At 40.9% G+C, this 20,221-nt stretch overlaps 1 protein-coding gene and 1 long non-coding RNA gene across 3 annotated transcripts in view; one reads left to right on the top strand and one right to left on the bottom strand.

The window, feature by feature from the left end:
* Positions 1-20,221, bottom strand: part of LOC121134044 (phospholipase A2-like) — a 56,127-nt gene that overhangs the window by 18,050 nt on the left and 17,856 nt on the right. The window lies entirely within an intron of this gene.
* On the top strand, positions 9,619-18,656 carry LOC121134045. 2 transcript variants are annotated; one of them, XR_005871056.1, is made up of 4 exons: positions 9,619-9,714; positions 10,231-10,384; positions 15,739-15,861; positions 18,153-18,656. It is a non-coding gene; the product is annotated as an uncharacterized LOC121134045 (long non-coding RNA). The 2 variants fall into 2 exon arrangements; XR_005871055.1 differs by having other exon boundaries at positions 9,645-9,714; positions 10,249-10,384.

Raw genomic sequence — 20,221 nt, 5'->3', positions numbered from 1 at the left:
TTGCTGAGGACTGGAGTTCGATTCTCAGCAACCACATGGTGACTGATGAGCAATGTCTGCTGGACCTGTGTCCTCTGGCCTCTGTGTTTGGCCACCTCTCATGCACTCTCTCCCTTGGTACTTAAGACCTCATTTCCCACCTCTCACCTCTTACCTGGATATAAATCATGTACGGGGTGAATTCAGTAGTTTGTCTCCATGTTCAAGCACCTTCTACGCTTCCAGTGGGACTCTGGATAGCTCCTACCAGCTACTACCAGACACTCTTGTCTGTGTAGAAGACTCTAGCTGCACCTGTAGCTCACCAGACCTGACATTCGGAGGGGCAAGGCCTGCGCTTTGGGATAGGAGCGGTAATGTTAGTGGGGATGGAAAGGCAGAGGACTGTAAATGGAAGTTTCTGTCCTACCTGGTCCCGTAGCAGTTTACTCCCAAATAAACACACAGAAGCTTATATTAATTATAAACTGCTTGACTGATGGCTCAGGCTTCTTATTTGCTAGCTTTCTCTCTTTTTAATTTTTTAAAATTTAGAAACAATCTTATTTTACATATCAATTCCAGTTCCCTCTGCCTCCTATCCTTCTATGCCTCCCACTAACCACCCCATCCCACCCCCATTCACTCCCCAGGGAGGGTGAGGCCTTCCATGATGGGTCATCAAAGTCTGTTATATCATTTGGGGGAGAGCCTAGGCCATCCCCCATGTATCTAGGCTGAGAGAGGAGCCCTCCATGGGGAATGGGCTCCCAAAATCCATTTGTGTACTAGGGATAAATACTGGTTCCACTGTCAGAGGTCCCATAGACTTCCCATGCCTTCTAACTGACACCCACATCAAGGGGCCTGGTTTGGTCCAATGCTGGTTCCCTAGTTTTACAACTGGGGCTTGTGTCAGGTCAACTGTTTCTCTAGAAAGGTCATGATCCCTTTGCTTGTCCCTCCTCCCTCTCTACAACTGAATTCCAGGAGTTTGGCTCAGTGCTTATCCTGGATGTCTGCTTCTGCTTCCATCAGCTACTGGATGAAGGCTCTAGGATGGCATATAAGGTAGCCATCAATCTCATTATAGGGGAAGGGCATTTAAGGTAGTCTCTCCACGACTGCTTAGATTCTTAGTTGGGGTCATCCTTGTGGATATCTGGACATTTCCCTAGTGCCAGATTTCTCTTTAAACCTATGATGACTCCTTCTATTAAGGTATCTCTTTTCTTTTCTTTTTTAAAATTTAAACTACAAACAGGCTTGTTTTACATGTAAATCCCAGTTCCTTCTCCCTCCCCTCCTCCCCGGCCCCCTACCAACTCCCTATCCTATTCCCTTTCTGCTGCCCAGGGAGGGTGAGGCCTTCCATGGGGGGATCTTCAAAGTCTGTCATATCACTTGGAGCAGGGCCTAGGTGATAGGATATGGGGAGCATGAGCATGGAGACAGCCAACTCAGCTCACCCTCATGGTTTTTATCCCAGGAAGAGGTGAGAAGTGGGGAAACAGAAGGAACACTGCCAAACTCATCTTATGAGGCTACAGTTACCTTGATACCCAAACCACACAAAGACATAACTAAGAAAGAGAATTATAGACCAATTTCCCTCATGAACATGGATGCAAAAATACTCAATAAAATACTGGTAAACTGAATCTAAGAGCACATCAGAAAAATCATCCACCATGACCAAGTAGGATTCATCCCAGTGATGCAGGGATGGTTCAACATATGAAAATCCATCAATGTAATCCACCATATAAACAAACTGAAAGAAATATCACGTGATCATCTCACTAGATGCTGAAAAAGCCTTCAACAAAATTCAACATCCCTTCATGATAAAGGTCTTGGAGAGCATAGGGATACAAGGAACATACCTACACACAATAAAGGCAATATCCAGTAATCCAACAGCCAACATCAAACTAAATGAAGAGAAACTCAAAGCAATCCCACTGAAATAAGGAACAAAACAAGGCTGTTCACTCTCTCCATATTTATCCAACATAGTACTCCAAGTTCCAGCTAAAGTAATTAGACAACAAACCATCAAGGGGATACAAATTGGAAAAGAAGAAGTCAAACTCTTGCTATTTGCTGATGATATGATAGTTTACATAAGTGACCCTAAAATTTCTACCAGAGAACTCCTACAACTGATAAACACCTTCAGTAATGTAGCAGGATACAAGATTAACTCAAAAAATCAGTAGGCCTCCTAAATACAGAAGATAAATGGGTCAAGTAGGGACTCAGAGAAACATCACCTTTTACAGTAGTCACAAATAACACAAAATATCTTGGGGTAACTCTAACCAAACAAGTGAAAGACTGTATGACAAGAACTTCAAGTCTTTAAAGAAAGAAATTAAAGAAGATATCAGAGAATGGAAATATATCCTATGCTCTTTGATAGGTAGAATCAACATAGTAAAAATGGCAGTCCTACCAAAAGTTATCTACAAATTCAATGCAATCCCCATCAAAATACCAGTACAATTCTTCATGGACCTTGAAAGAACAATATTCAACTTCATAAGGAAAAGCAAAAAACCCAGGATAGCCAAAACAATCCTGTACAACAAAGGATCATCTGGGTGCATCACCATCCCTGACTTCAAGTTCTGCTATAGAGGTATAGTAATGAAAACAGCTTGGTATTGGCATAAAAACCAACAGCTGGATGAATGGAATCAAATCAAAGACCCCTATATCAACCGACACACCTATAAACATTTAATTTTTGACAAAGAATCTAAAAATATAAAATGTAAAAAATCATATTCAACAAATGGTGCTGGTATAACTGACTGTCAACATAAAGAAGAATGCAAATATGCATACATACCACCATGCACAAAACTTAAGTCCAAATGGATCAAAGACCTCAATGTAAATCCATCCATACTGAACCTCACAAAAGAGAAAGTGGCAAAAATGTTTGAATGCATAGGCACAGGAGACTACTTCCTAAATAAAACACCAGTATCACAGACACTGAGAGCAACAATTAATAAATGGAAACCCCCTGAAACCGAGAAGTTTCTATAAAACAAAGAACACCCTCAACAAGACAAAACGGCTCCTAACAGAATGAGAAAAGATCTTCACCAACCCCACATCTGACAGAGGGCTGCTCTCCAAAATATACAAAGAACTCAAGAAACTAGACATCAAACTACAAAATAATTCAATAAAAAGTGGGGTACAGAAAATTCTCAACAGAACAATTTCAAATGGTGGAAAAACACTTAAGGAAATGCTCAACATTCTTGGTCATCAGGAAAATGCAAATCAAAACCATCTGAGATTCCATGTTATACCAATCAGAATGGCTAAGATTAAAAACACCAATGGCAACTTATGCTGGAGAGGATGTGGAGTAAGGGGAACACTCCTCCATTGCTGGTGTGAGTGCAAACTTGTACAGCCTCTGTGGATATCAGTATGTCCATTTCTCAGAAAATGGGGATCCACCTACCTCAAGATCCTGCAATACTGTTGGGCATATACTCGAAGGAGGCACATTCACACCACAAGGACATTTACTATACTATGTTCATAGCAACATTATTTGTTAATAACCAGATCTTGGAAACAACCTAGATGTACCTTAACTGAAGAATGGATAAAGAAAATGTGGTATATTTGCACAATGGGGTACTACTCAGCACTAAGAAACAATGACATTTTAAAATTTGCAGCCAAATGGACAAAACTGGAAAAAAGCATCCTGAGTGAGGTAACCCAGAATCATAAAGACAGATATAGCATGTACTCACTCATAAGTGGATACCAGAAATAAAGCAAAAGATACGCAGCCTACAACCCACAACACCAGAGAAGCTAGAACCCTCTTCCAGAAACAGATGGAAGCAGATGCAGAAATCCACAACTGACCAATGGGCCAAGCTCCTGGAGTACAATCAAAGTGAGGGAGGAGTGAAAATATGAACAAAGGAGTCAAGACCATGATGGGGAAACCCGCAGAGTCAGCTGACCTGAGCTAGTGAGAGATCACTGACTCAGGTCTGACAAACAGGGAACCTGCATAAGACCGAACTAGACTCCCTTAGTATAGGTGACAGTGGTGTGACTGGCAGTGGGTCCAAGATCTAACTCTAATGCACAAACTGACTTAGTGGAGTCCACTCTATATGGAGAGACACCTTGTTCAGTCTAGACACAGGGGTGTGGGGGTGGAGAGAGGTGCCTTGGTCCTGCCTCAGTGAGATGATTCAGATTTAGTAACCATCCTATGGGAGGACTTACCCTCTCTGAGGAGAGGTGGAGTGGGGGGAAGAAATGGGGGAGCAGGAGGAGAGGGGGGAGGAGAACTGGGAATGGAATGTAAAAAATAAGTTAATTTTAAAAAACAAAACTTGATCTATTAATTAATTAATTAATAGGTGTGTGGAGAGAGATAGCAATACAGAGGGATAGAGGGGGAGAGGGACAGAGAGCTAGAGAGAGAGAGAGAGAGAGCACTTGTGTGCACATGTGGAGGTCAGAGGACAACTGTGGAGTCAATTCTGTCCTTATACCTTTAAATGAACCAAATTCAGGCCAACAGGCTGTGTGTGCAACATGAATAATAAAAACCAAAGACTGATATTGGGGCTCAAACTTCAAACTGAAGATCAGAAAACCAAAGATGTCAGTTACTAGCTCTTACCTCTACCCCAGGCTGAAATGGAGCTCCTGTCTTCTCTGACTGGAAACTAAATCTCTTCCTGTCCTCAGAGTGGCTGGAGACTAATTGCCTCATGAGACCAGTTGGTTCTTCCTTTTATACCTTCAAATTCTGGAATTTAAGGCATGGTATCGTAAGTGCTGAGATCTCCTTTGTATGAGTTGTTTCTCTTTTAGACTGGATCAGTTTTGTGTAGCCCAGCATGGCCTTGAACTAACAGAAATCTGTCTGCTTCTATCTCCAAAATCCTGGGATTAAGGGTGTGCAATCACCACTGCCTGGCTCTGTGGCTTGTAGCTAACTTTGCTGTCTGTACCCTCAGGCAAGCCTTAATAAATCATAAATAATATATCTCATAGGCTGCATCTTACTAGCCCACAAACTTCATTTAAAAACTGGGAATGGAGCACAATGGTGGTAGTGGTGCATGCCTTTAATGTCAACAGTCAGGAGTCAGAGTCAGGTGTATTATCTGAGTTTGAGGCCAGCCTGGTCTACAGAGTGAGGTCTCCAAAATTCAAAAATCCAAAATTAAAAAAGTCAGAGCCAGGTGGCACACACCTTTAATCCCAGCACTCTGTGAGTTTGAGACCAGCCTGTTCTACCGAGCGAGTTCCATGACAGGCTCCAAAACAATACAGAGAAACCCTTTCTCTCTCATTTTCCTCAACAGTGAGGTCATTTATATTTTAGTGTCTACCTGACAAAGTTGTTGTGAGGTCAAATGAGACCAAAGAAGTCACTGATAAATGGTGCCTGTCCTTGTTACTTCCTTGTCCCTTCTAAACCTGCCAATGGCCAACCAGAGTCTAGAGGTCCCGGAGGGTAACCCTACCACTGCAGGTGATCTCATTCCCAGAGCAGGCATGCAAGTAGGGGCTGTAGTAGGGTTTGTCTTTGAAGAATGTGCATCTTTCCAGCTCCATGACCTGACCATAGCAGTGCTCCTGAGTCCGGCAGCACCTGGAGAGAGGAAGGAACAGCTGAGGGAGGAGCATGGACACACAGGGGGTCAGTTCTCACTTGCACTCATTCTCAAAACATGTCTGAATGATCTAAACACAATGTTCCAGAAGACATTGTCCTGAAGCCTGAGAATCTCTGGTATCTATTAAGCCTATATTTATTGAGAGCAACTTCTGTGGAGTGTAGTGCTGTCTTCCCTTATTCCCAGTACTTGGAAGGCAGAGGCAGTTATATTTCTGAGTTTGAGATCAGCCAGAGATAGGTAAGTGAGACCCTGTCTGAAAAAAGTTTTGTTTTAACAAAGTTGCATGAATATACTGAAATTATATATTCTGAAGTTTCAATGACTTCTTTAAATAACTTAAAATTAGTTTTAAAAATTAAAAACAATCTTATTTTACATACCAATCCCAATTTCCTCTCCCTCCCATTCTCCCATGCCCCCATCCCCCATCCTACCCCTATCCATGGGGGATCATCAAAGTATGTCACATACAAAGTCTGCCCATTCTCTATGGAGGGATACTCTCTCAGCCTAGATACCCTGGAGAGGACCTAGGTTCTTCCCCAAATAATGTGGCTAGTATATCCAGCAAAATTTTCAATCACTATAGATGGAGAAAACAAGATATTCCATGACGAAACCAGATTTAAACAATACATATCCACAAATCCATCCCTATAGAAAGTACTGGAAGGAAAACTCCAACCCAAGGAAGTTAGCTATACTCACAAAAACATAGACAACAGACAATCCTACATTACCAAAAGCCAAAACCAGGGAAACACACATACAGTACCACCACCACCACCAAATCCAAAACTAACAAGAATCAACAATCAAGGGTCATTAATATCCCTTAATATCAATGGTCTTAATTCACCTATAAAAAGACATAGTATAACAGAATGGATACGAAGACAGAATCCATCTTTCTGTTGGATACAAGAAACACAGCTCAACTTCAAAGATATTACCTCAGAGTAAAGGATTGGGAAAAGATTTTCGAATCAAATGGCCCTAAGAAACAAACTGGTATAGCTATCCTAATATCTAACACATTTAGACTTCTAACTAAAATTATTCAAAAGGGATGAAGAAGGTCATTTCATTCTCATCACAGGAAAAATCCATCAAGATTAAGTCTCAATTCTGAACATCTATGCCCCAAATACAAAGGTACCCACATTCATAAAAGAAACATTATTAAAATTCAAATCACACATAAAACCCTACACACTTACAGTGGGAGACTTCAACACCCTACCCTCACCACTGGACAGTACTACCAGAAAGAAACTTAACAAAGAAATAAAGGAACTAACAGAAGCTATGACTCATTTGGGTTTAACAGACATCTATAGAATATTCCATTTAAACACAAAAGAATATACCTTCTTCTCAGCACCTCATGGAACCGTCTCTAATATTGACCACATACTTGGCAACAAAGCAAACCTCAACAGATTAGAAAAGAAATGGGAATAACCCCCTGTATCTTATCAGACCACCATGGCCTAAAGGTAGAATTCAACAATAATTGCAGAAAGCTCACAAACTCATGGAAATTGAACAATGCTTAACTGAACCACTACTGGGTCAAGGAAGAAATGAAGAAAGAAATTAAAGACTTCCTAAAATTCAATGAAAATGAAGGCAGAATATACTCAAACTTATGGGACTCTTTGAGAGCAGTGCTAAGAGGAAAGTTCATAGTACTAAGTGCCCACATGAAGAAACTGGAGATTAGTCACACTAGAGAAGTATAAGCACAGCTGAAAGCTCTAGAACAAAAAGAAGCACACTCAACCTGGAGGAGTAGATGCCAGGAAATAATCAAATTGATGGCTGAAATCAATAAAGTAGAAACAGAAAACAACACAAAGAATCAATGAAGCAAAGAGTCGTTTCTTCAACAAAATCAACAAGACAGAGAAACCTTTATCCAAACTAACCAAAAGGCAGAGGGATAGCATGCTAATCAACAAAATAAAAAATGAAAAAGGGAGACATAACAATGGACACTGAGGAAATCCAGAGAATCACCAGGTCATACTTTGAAAACTTGTACTCAATGACTTTTCAAAGCTAAAGCTGACATTTTGTTGGTGGCTGTGATGGTTGGCCGTGCCCTAGTCTGGTGCCTGGGGACAGCATGGTCCACTATTCACATCTCACATATTCTGCTTTCCTGGACCACTAGATACAGGGTCCTCTCTGATCAATGTCTTTACAGGACAAGTGGGGAAAATAATGCTGGGTGGTGATGTACAATTTTAATCTCAGCACTCAGAAGGCAGAGGCTGGAAGATATCTGGGTTTAAGGCCAACAAGGTCTCTAGAGAGAGTTCCAGGAAAAATAGGGCTACACAGAGAGCCCCTGTCTGGAAACAGAAACAAACAAAAATGAATAATAAATGAACTAGGCAAAGCATGGTGTTTGGTGACTGTGCCTGTCTCCTACTAATGTCACATGAGATGCTCTGCTGGTGTCCTGTCCCCTCCTCAACCCAGACACTCCCATCTCTCACCAGATGGATCACTCACCAGTCTAAGATTTCCAGTCGGCTGGTCCAGATGATGTAGCCAAAATAGAAGCCATAGTAGTTGAAGTCTGAGAAAGTTTGAATGAAAGGGAAGGTGTGCTTTAAGCATTGTCAAATTGCCACACAGGCTGAAGGCTGTAGCACCTGCTGCAAGAATGCACAACACATTCCATCAATCCCATTTGGGTTTCCCAGGGGTCAAATGCCTGCTAGCAGCTGCTGCATGGGAAGAACAGAGAGAGAAAGAGATATAGATAGATAGATAGATAGATAGATAGAGCTTGCTTGCCCAAACACAGGTTGAAAGCACATACTTGTTAGCACTCATAAATGTCATGCAACACTCTTTAGAGAGTTTTTAGGTAATTTGTTTTGCTTCCACTTTGTAGGTTTTGGAGACCAAACCCAAGGTACTAGGCCTTAGCAGGAAGGTATTTACCTATTTGAGACAGCAAGTTGTCCTGTAACCCAGGGTAGCCTCATAATTTGTAACAACTCTCAAGTCTCGGCCTTCCACGAGGTAGGCCTGTAAATGAGCATTATTCTGTGGTACTTGGATGTCTGTCTGAGATTAAGTTCTATAGACACTGTTTTTTTCCTTGCTTACCTTCTCATTTCTCACTGTCAGGACAGACAGCTGCCACACTGTGAGCTGCCCTTTGTCCCTGTAGTGGGGTTCTGAGAACACTCTCCAGTCAGCATCCAGGGATAGACTGACCTCTTAGTTCAATTACCCAACAACCCAACTGTCTCTTGAGTGAGAAAGCTGCTCCACTCCCACTCAAGCCTAGGTGAAACCCTAGCCTTAGTCAGCAGCAGGACTCATCACAGTTCTATCTGAGACCTTGAGCCAGAGAAGCAGTCAACACATGCTTATTGTTTTACACTGGGAGAATTAGAAAGAATCTGTTGTATGGTCATACAAGGCTCATGTACAAGGCTAATGGTCAGATCATCATGGGTAATATCTATTTGACATAACAAACTGTTCATCAGCTGAGGAGTAGGTAAATAAGCCAAGATTCAGTCTGCCATGTTATATATACCTGGTTGCTATAAAGTGAAGGAGAAGCCAGGTACAATGGATCACACAGCACTCTGGAAGCAGAACAGGCAGATGTCTGAGTTGAAAGTCAGCCTGGTCTATAGAGTGAGTTCTAAGAAGACATAGCTTTGAGAAAAAACACTTTTTTTGTAAAACCGGGGGAAAAAATGGAGACACAAGAGATGCATGTGTGTAATCTGAACATTTGGGGGGTTGAGGCAGGAAGGTTTCAACTCTGGGCTATAATTTGACTTGAAGGACATCCAGAGCAACATAGTAAGGTCATATAAAGTAATGATAATTGTCGGTAGAGACCTAGGCACCTGTGCCACTGACCACGCCTATTTTGGGCGTGGCTACAGGTGCATATAGGCGTGGAATAAAGTGCTGAGGAGAAAACTGGCCCTCTCTTGGCGTTCTGGTCGGGTCTCGCAGAGCAGCAGAGACCATCAGAGCACTGACCTTCGGTTTTCATGTAAGTGATTTCTCCCTAATAAAAATAACATACCACATCCCTATCCCATGTATGCTAATCTTCCTCTATATCTGGTGTGTTAGAAGTGGGACATCCACGGGACTTGGGGAAATAAGTTCACCCAGCCCCACACAATTGAGCCTGGTGAGATAAGCACTCACTGCTGCAGTCATTGACGGCTCCAACGCCACGCCCTAGAGGCGCTGAGTCCCTGCTCCCCTCTAGCGTGTCCGACTCCCCGCTTCCGACTCACGGCTGAGTAACTGCCGGCTCCTGCATTGCCTTTCCCAATGCTCCTGGAGTCCCTCCTGAGTTGCTGGGGGTGGTTTTCCCAACTCAGTCAGGTTCTCCTGTTCTGGCGTGGGTCAGCCCTGCTCTACCTTGTTTTCCCGCCATTCCTTGTTCCCAGTACCACCCACAGCTGCAGCTCTTTCCTCCTCGCAGGTCCCCACGATTTGTGCGGGGTTCTTTTCCCTCCCTTTAAACAAAATCCTGCTGACTAAATTTCTGTAAAAGCTATTCAGACTTTTTCAGATTCTACTTGGGATAGAATGATTGATCATCTGTGATGGAACGGTGTTTGGCGGTGCACCTGCGCCACCTGCCGGCTAAACATAGTTACTGCAAGTAAAAATCCACACCTCAGCCTGAGACTAGAAAATCGCTGAAGGTAAGCATTGCATTCCTGTAGTTTAAGCTACTCTATACCAATGGCAGATAATCTTAGGATGCAGAACGATAGGGATCTTTTTGCTTCTTGTATGAATGACATCCTGGAAGAGGATTATAACCTGCCCCAAATATTTTTATATCTAATGCTAATGATTAACTTCATAATCCATATAATATCTTGGAAGAGAGGGCTTTATAATAGAGAAAAGGACAAGGAATTTGTGCAAACTATTGATACATTAGAGAGATTTGTGCAAACTATTGATACATTAGAGAGATAGATTCAGAATATTCAAAATGCTAACCAAGACCTGACAAACATGACGTAAACTATAGAACATAACATTGAATTACTTTCAGGAAAAATGTGCTCCATATCTACATAACATAACATCGAATTACTTTCAGGAAACATGTGTACCGTATCTACTGACTTAACAGACAGAATAGGAAAATTGGAACATCATGTTGAAATACTTAATCAAGAAACCTGTTCTGTGTCTCATGATTTCACTAATGAAATACAAAGACTGGAACACAAGATTGAAATACTGACAGAAAGGATTTGTTCCATGTTTGAGAATAATGACAAGCTAGCAGAGAGAACATTGTGTCTGTAAGGCAGTTTACATGTCATTCGGATAATTTCTAAGGATGAGAATATTAAATGCTTGGAATTGTGTATAAATGGTGAATCTGAAAAAGTGACCGATTTTATGAAGTCCTTATAAATTTACTTGACCTAAGATGTTCACACACTCAGAGAAACAATGGTGAGTAGATTACAGGCCTTAGAAGACCTTCAATCTGATACATCAGAATCAGAGATACAAGCAACAGGTCATGAAGGAGGTTTACCTACACCTCTCAGACGCTGGGAAGACCTTCCTAAGGTTGTTATGCCCTCTCCTATGGTTTTACCAGTATCTATGACTGGAAAACCAGCAAGGAAAAACCCAAATGTCTTCATCGCATATCAGCGGGAGCCAATACAGCTAAAGGATTTAAAGGGAATCAAGGAGGCTGTTGTTTCTTATGGTATACATTCACCCTATGTTAGAGAGTTACTGAACTCATGGGCAAGCACAAATAGGGTGACCCCTAAGGATTGGAGCCATCTAATATTGGCGGTGCTTGCAAATTTGTCTCAAATACAATGGAGGGCTTTACGGAGGGAAGAAGAAAAAGCCCTTGAGCTTTAAGGCTTAAAGAAAGATTATGAAGCTCCCCAAGATAAGATTCTTGGTGAGGGTCTTTATGTTGACTCACAGACTCAGGCTGCATAAGATAAACACATCTTGTATCTATGCCATACAGCAGCCTTTAATGCTTGGGATAAGGTTCATGAACCAGGAGACAGAATAGAACCCTATACCAAAGTGGTACAGAGACCAAGAGAACAGTTCACTGAATTCTTACAAAGATTGTCCAGAGCAGCAGAATCACAGGTAATTGATTCAGAATCTAGGAGAATACTCATAGAATCTCTAGCTCATGAGAATGTGAATCCACAATGCAAACAGGTACTTTGGCCATTAAAGATCAGATGAACGCCATTGGAGAAATGGTTTCTGTATACAGCTAACCTTGAGTATAAGGATCATGACACAGAAACTCGGGTAGGAGAAGCCATCTCGAAAGATTTGAAGAGACACCAAGATGCCAGATGCCTTAACTGTGGTGATACAGAAGCTTATGTGGGAGAAGCAATCTCCAGAGGTTTAAAAAGACATCGAAATATGAGATGTTTTAACTGGTAGCACAGGACATCTAAGAAGAAATTGTAGGCAAAGCATTCCTAGAAATAGTGCACCTCCTAGGAATGACTCAAACAGAAGGCCTCAGACTTCTGGATTATATAGAAGATGTGGCAAAGGCCAACTGGACAAATGAATGTGGGTCGACCAGAGACAGACAAAGTAACCCTTTATAATTGGTAAACTCTTTGGAGGGCCTCTCGAAGGCATCCATGTCAAAAGTGGTGCAGTCATTCCCAGTTACTGTGGAGGACAATCTTTCCCAGAACGATTTGGAGATCCCCTTCCTATTGCAAAGAATAATACCACTCTGGATGATAGATTAACTACTGAGGATGAATCAAATGTAACTGGAGGAAAAATAACTTATATTTTGATAAACTTCTATACAGGATTAGAGACCTAAACTAGAATTTAAGGTGAATAACTAGGTGATTGTCGACCTTTGGGACACTGGTGCTGATGTAACCATCATAACACAAGAATCTTGGTCTCCAAAATGGCCCCTTCAAAAGATGAACATTCGATTCTTAGGGATTGGAACCCTGTCTCAAGTGAAACATAGCATGGAATGGTTTGAGTGTATAGAGCCAAAAGGACAAAGAGAAAGACTGAGGCCATATGTGGCAGATATTGTTATAAATCTCTAGGGTCATGATCTATTACAGCAATGGAACACACAGATTAACATTCCTCCTGTATCAGATATGAATAATAAACAAGCTTTTGGTGGTAAAAAATATTGTAAGGCACTACAGAAAACAGATGCCAACCATCCAGGCTGTACATAAACAAAATACGAGTGCCAAGCCTACAGAGGAACCAAAAACCCTACCCTTAAAATGGCTAACATGAACCTGTCTATGTAGGGCAATGGTCTATGACCTCTGAGAAGCTAGAGGCTTTAGAAAAGTTCAGGAACAGTTAAATGCTGGACATATTGAAGAATCTCCCAATCGGTGGAACTCCCCTATATTTGTTATAAAAAAGAAATCTGGTAAATGGAGAATGTTTTCAGACCTGAGAGCCATAAATAAAGTAATTCAACCTATGGGCTCTCATTGTCTTCTCTGATACCTAAAGGATGGCCAATTATAGTCAGTGATATAAAAGATTGCTTCTTCACTATTCCTTTACAAGAAAAAGATAGGGAAAAATTTGCCTTCACGGTGCCTACCTATAACAATTCTCAGCCAGTTAGAAGATACCATTAGGAACTTTTGCCCCAGGAATTGTTAAATAGTCCTACCCTATGCCAATATTTTGTGTAAAAATCTTTGGAAATAATTCACAAACAATTTCCACAATCCATAATTTACCATTATATGGAAATATATAGTTGGCTGATTCGAAGGAAGGAATGTTTGAAAGGATGTTTGAGGTAATAGAGGAACTTTTACCTCTCTGGGGATTACAGATTGCTCGTGAAAAAATACCAAGAGGAGATTCTATTATTTGGGTTATAAAATAGACCTACCAAAAATTAGACCACAAAAAGTACAGATTAGGAGAAATCATTACCAGATTCTTAATGATCTTCAAAACCTACTAGGAGAGATTTCTCAACTACAGACAATTATTGGAGTAGAAGGACATGATTTAAAACATCTAAAAATGGCCTTAAAGGCGGACAAGGACTTAAATAGTCCATGAATATTATCATCTGAAGCTGAAAAGAATTAGAATAGGTAGAAAAGAGAATACTAGAAGCACATGTCGACCGTGAAACTGGTTTGGGACTATATTGCTCTAGACAACTCCAGATTACCTAACTGAGATGGTGCACCTTCCTATTACACTCTGGCCAGAGCCTCAGACAAGAGCTTCAATTAAGAACTTCAATCAAGCCTCTCCCACCAAACAGAGACTGGGTACAACTGTTGTAGATAGTCCATTCAAGATGTTCACTAATCTAATATTTTCTTCCTACAGGATTCATGAGTTTATCATTGTCTCATTTCAATAGGAAGTAATTCTGAGAATACTACACCCCTTTCCCTACTATTTTTTTGTTTTTTTCAAGACAAGGTTTCTCTGTATTGTTTTGGAGCCAGTCCTGGAACTTGCTCGGTAGACCAGGCTGGTCTCGAACTCACAGAGATCTGCCTACCTCTGTCTCCCGAGTGCTGGGATTAAGGGCGTGCGCCACCACCGCCCGGCCCCCTTTCCCTACTATTGACATTAGAGGATAATTTACACCTGTTTAGAGTTAATTTTCATTTGTTTAAGGTTGGGATTGGAAGGAGGTGTTCAGACTTGAGCATCTCTCTGATAAGTTTAGGGTTCAGATGGAATAGATATGTTTATGATGGGATATAGGTAGATTATTGTAGCTTCTGGTGATTTATAATTTGTTTATTGCAATTTGTCATACTGTGTAAAGTCTTATTTCTATTCATGATGTTGATACATAACTATCCTTATCATCCTCTATGTATATATGCTTTATATATGTTTGAGGCATTTTGTATATTGACACAATTTAGTTTTGTTTCAAGTTTAAATCTTTTCTCTAGACCTAAAGGGAAGTTGTGGGGAGAGATCCTGGTACCCATACCACTAACCATGCCCATCTTGAGAATGGCTACAGGTGCATATGGGGTGTGGATAAAAGAATAAGGAGAGAGTTGCTCTCTCTATTTTCAGGGTTCCAGTCTAGTCTTAGAAAGCTGCTGAGACTAGCCTGTGTTGCTAGTTTCTCTTGTAAGTACTTTCCTACAATAAATAGTCAGCTATATCCTTATCAAGTGTACGTTATATTTCCTTATCAAACCAAAAGGCAGAGAGAATATGAAAATTAACAAAATAAGAAGTGAAAAAGGGGACATAATAACAGACACTGAGGAAATCCAGACAATCATCAGGTCATGGTTTGAAAACCCATATTCCACAAAATTGGAAAAGTTAAGGGAAATGGACATTTTCTGGATAGGTACCACACACTAAAATTAAATCAAGAATAGATACACAATTTAAATAGACCTGTAACACCAAAGGAAATAGAAGTAGTCATCAAAAGTCTACCAACCAAAAAAAGCCCAGGGCCAGATGGTTTCAGTGCTGAATTCTACCAGAAATTCAAAGAAAAATTAGTAACGGTAATCCTCAATAGAAACAAAAGAGTCATTGCCAATCTTTTTATGATGTTATAATTACCTTGATACCCAAACTACACAAAGACCTGACTAAGAAACTCGCCTTCCTTCAGCTACTGGATGAAGGCACTATGATGGAATTTAAGGCAGTCATCGATCTCATTATAAGGGAAGGGCATTTAAGGAAGCCTCTCCACTATTGCTTAGATTGTTAGTTGGAGTCATCCTTGTGGATTCCTGGGAATTTCCCTAGTGCTAGGTTTCTCATTAGCCTGTAACAGCTCCCTCTATCTAGGTATCTCTTTCGTTGCTCTCCTTCTCTTTTCTCCCCCTAACTCGCCCTTCCTGATCCCTCATGCTTTCCTCCCCTTCCCCTTCTCCCCTCCTCTTTCTCCTACTTCTTTCTTCCCCCTGCTACCAATTTACAGAAGATTTTTGACCTCTTCCCCTTCTCAGGGGGGTCCATGTATGTCTCTCTTAATGTCCTCTTTGTTTTCTAGCTTCTCTGGTGTTGAAGAGGCCAAGAAAATGCCGGTGAAACACTGATCTGAGCAAGTAGAAGTTCACAGATCCCAGACTGACAGCTGGGCAACCAGCAGAAGATCAAACCAGGCCTCCTGAATGTAGGTGTCAATGGGGAGGCTTGGACAGTCTATGGGGCCTCTGGCAGTGGAGCCAGTATTTATTCCTAGTCACAAATGGGCTTTGGGAGCTCATTCCCTATGTAGGAATTCTCTCTTAGACCAGATACAAGGGGAGGGAGTCCTAGGTCCTGCAACAAATGATGTGACAGACTTTTATGATTCCTCCCCATGGGAGGCCTCACCCTCCTGGAGGAGTGGATGAGGGATGTAGTGGGATAGAGGCAATGGGAGAATGGGAGGAAGTAGGAACTGGGATTGGTATGTAAAATAAGATGGTTTTTAATTTAAATAAATTAATTTAAAAAAGAAAATTAATTCCTAAAATGTGATGACAAAAAATTAAATGGCAAATATGTAGTGGGAAGGATATAGAAGTACTTCAAAGAAGGGATTTTTAAATATTTAAATGTAATAAAGCATTGTTTTCATTATTTTAAATTAATCCATAAAGAAGGATAAAAGCAATTTAAAAAACTTCTGGCAAACTGAATCCAAGAACATATTCAGAAAAATCATCCACCATGATCAAATAGGCTTCATACCAGACATGCAGGTATGGTTCAACATATGAAAATCCATCAATGTAATCCACCATATAAACAAACTGCAAAAATAAACCCACATGATCATCTTGTTAGATTCAGAAAAAGCTTTCAGTGAAACTCAACATCCCTTGATGATAAAGGTCTTGGAGAGATCAGGGATACAAGGAACATACCTTAACACTATAAAGGAAATATACAGCAAGTCAACAGCCAATATAAAACTAAATGGAGAGAAACTCAATGCAAGACCTCTAAAATCAGGAACAAGACAAGGCTGTCTACTCTCTCCCCATGTCTATTCAATATCATACTTGAAGTTGTATCTAGAGCAATAAAACAACAAATGGAAATCAAGGGGATACAAATTGAAAAGTTAGAAGTCAAACTTTCACTATTTGCAGATGACATGATAGTTTACATAAGTGACCCGAAAAATTCTACCAGGGAACTCATATAGCTGTTAAACTCCTTTAGTAAAGTGGCAGGATACAAGATTAACTCATAAAAATCGGTAGCCCTTACACACACACACACACACACACACACACACACACACACACACACAGACTGAGAAAGAAATCAGAGAAATATCACCCTTCAGCATAGACACAAACAACACAAAATATCTTGGAGTAACTCTAACCAAACAAGTGAAAGACCTTTACGGCAAGAACTTTAAGTTTTAGGAAGAAATTAAAGAAGATAACAGCAAATGGAAAGATCTCTCATGCTCTCAGATAGGTAGGATCGACATAGTAAAAAATGACAATCTGCAAGAAACTGCCCTTGCCTGGACTACTTGACAGTATGTTGTATAAAATGCAGATGCAGAATACACAGATAAAGTGACTGCTGGACTTTGCCAAAACAAGGAATGACAGTCCTTCAATTTTCCCGCTTCACTGAAAATTCTGTCAGATACTCTAGGCCTATAGGCTGAAGACGGATGTCCCAACATTGCAGAGAACTTTGGGTGGCTGTCCTGACAGTCAGCTGTCTCTGTCATTTCAAGAGTTGTGAAACTTGTTTACAATGTACTTCCTGTTAACTGTGGTAATATTATATCCTTCTAGGGTCTTGACTGGAGTTCAAGACTAGATAGTTATAGTTGCAGTTTTCTTTAATTGTGTTAGAAAGTAAACGATGTATAAAATTTGGAGTCACTAAGATAATTGAGTATTTTCCCCGAATTTACTAAATATAAATGGTCTGAATATTGTAAATGTAATTCTTATGTAATAATTGTTTTTGTTGTATGTAGTTTTAGTATGTTAAAGTTAAAACCTTTCATTTTTATATAGATAAAAGGGAGAAATGTGGAATATTATTTTAAGATGTGTTACATTTGTTTATGCTGTGGAACATTTGCTTACAGATACAAAGATGTGTTGCATTATTTTATGTGCTATTTGTTTAACTCCGTGAAGCTGTGTTTCTGTGCCTGTCTAAAACACCTGATTAGTCTAATAAAGAGCTGAATGGCCAATAACAAGGTAGGATAAAGGATAGATGGGGGTATTGAGAAAATGAGAGGACACTAGAACACAGCTACCCAGCTACACAGCAGCATGGAGTAAGAAGTAAAGACAGATATACAGAACAGAGAAAGATGAAAGCCCTGAGGTGAAAGGTGGATGAGATAACTTAACCAAGGCTGGCTAGAAATAAACAAAGCTAAGTCTAGGCATGAAAATGAAAGAATAACACTCCATTTCATTTATTTAGGAGCTTAGTGTTGGGACGCAAAGACCAAATATCCAGAGTAAAAGACAAAAAACCCAACAACAACTACAAACCTGGTCTACTAGTGACTTCTTGGACACCAGAGAACACAAAGACACTCTGTCACCAAAAACCAAAAAGAATAAAATAAGAAAGAAAGAAAGAAACAAAGAAAATGCTCAGAAGCTGTCGCTGCAGGCAATCCTTCAGCTGAGGCTCCCCCTCCCCAGTGTGTGAAGCTGACAATCAACCACTACAGGGGCTGGAGAGATGGATCAGCACTTAAGAACACTTTCTGCTATTGCTGAGAACTGGAGTTCAATTCTAAGAAACCACATGGGGTTCCAAATAACTGTTATGAGCATTCTTTCCCACCAGCCTGGTATGGCATCTGCATTGCCTCAAATGAACACGTACATTAATTAGAATACTGTTAGCTGATGACTAGGGCTTCTTTTTTTTAACAGTATATCATTTTCATTTTTAATGTTTTGTTATTTTTGAGAATTTCACACATGAATATAATAAAATATTATCATATGTATCCACAATTTCTCTCCTCAGCCTTCTCCCATGTCCTACCTCCAACCCATTTCACTATCAGATTGATGTTTTTGTTTTTATTAATAGTCTAGTTAGCACTGCAAATATGATCCTGGGCTGCAGGGCCATCCACAGGAGCATGGGACGCCTACAGTGGTCACTTCCTCAAAACGGAGTGATTGTCCCTTCCTCAGCAGCTATCAACTGCCAATCACTTCTCAGTAAGGGGTGGCCCCTGGAGGTCTTCTACTCTCCTCTGACAGGGTTTTGGTTATGTTAGTTTGTGCTACTGTTTTGCAGGTAACTACAGTTACTGTGAGTTCATGAGCGTGATAGCCACATCATGTGCAGAAGACCACATTGCACACCATTGACTAGGGCTTCTTATTGGCTGGCTGTGTCTTAATTATTAACCCATTTCTATTAATCTAAGTATTCCTACATGGTCTTCTCTTACCTGAGAATACCTCACTCACCTCATCTCATCCCAGGACCACATGGCAACTCGTATGCTCTCTACACTTCCCAGAATCCTCCTTGTCTCCTAGTCCCACCTATCATTCTGCTTCATTGACTGAGCAGAACTTTATTCATTAACCAATAAGAGAAACATATTTACAGAATGACGACTCCCATCAAACAATGTCTGCTGGCCCAATGCCCTCTTGCCTCTAAGTTAACAAACTCTCATGTACCCTCCCCCTTAGCACCCAACACCTCCTTCCCCCAATTCTACCCTCTTCCCTGGATAAAGACCATGTAGGGGATGAGTTGAGTTGGTTGTCTCCATGTTCAAGCTCCCTCTACCCTTCCATCAGGACTCTGGACAGCCACAACCAGCTACTGCCAGTCACTGGGCCTGTGCATTGGGCCTCTAGGTCCACCTGTGGCTCACAAGACCTAGAGAGGGACAAGACTAGAGCTTTGGGACAGGAGTGGGCACGGGGTGTGGGTGGAAAGGTGGAGGACTGGGCAGCTGTTCACTAAAGGAAAAGAGACTGAGACCCACGTAGCTTTAAACAAGACTATGAGACACCTTCTTCCTAAATCTGGTTGACCAGAGAACCAGGGATTAACCTGACTTCACCTGTGGGTTCCTGTGATAGAGAAAGGCAGAGAAGAGATTGTGTTCTGTTCTGTTTATTGCTTCTGAGTACTTTCTGGGAAATTATCCTGTGGTGTGTGTATAGACACATTGAAGACTGGAAAGCCACCTGGATGTAATCCTGCTTTCAAGTCATTTTTTTTGTCACTCCTGTTTGGTTTCCTGTATCTCATTTCCTATAATGAGCACACAGTAAATGCGATCTGAGCCCAGTATTTCTAGGACCAAGATGTTCCTTTGGTGCCCATGTGACACTATTTCTTTGTCTCTTCTCTCTCCTGTTACCTCTCTGTCTTGTGTTTCCTTCCCTCACCATCTCTTCCCAACTTTTCTGTCTCCATCCCTGCCTCTTATCTCCCCTCCCCCTCTGGTTCTGTCTGTCCCTATGACTCTATGTATCTCAGGCTGAGTTCTTCTTCTTTAG

The sequence above is a fragment of the Mesocricetus auratus genome, unplaced genomic scaffold, assembly GCF_017639785.1.
Source record: "Mesocricetus auratus isolate SY011 unplaced genomic scaffold, BCM_Maur_2.0 Super-Scaffold_100025, whole genome shotgun sequence".
NCBI classification, from domain to species: Eukaryota; Metazoa; Chordata; class Mammalia; order Rodentia; family Cricetidae; genus Mesocricetus; species Mesocricetus auratus.
The sequence above is the reverse complement of the archived record's forward strand: the minus strand, read 5'-3'. Positions and strand labels throughout refer to the sequence as shown.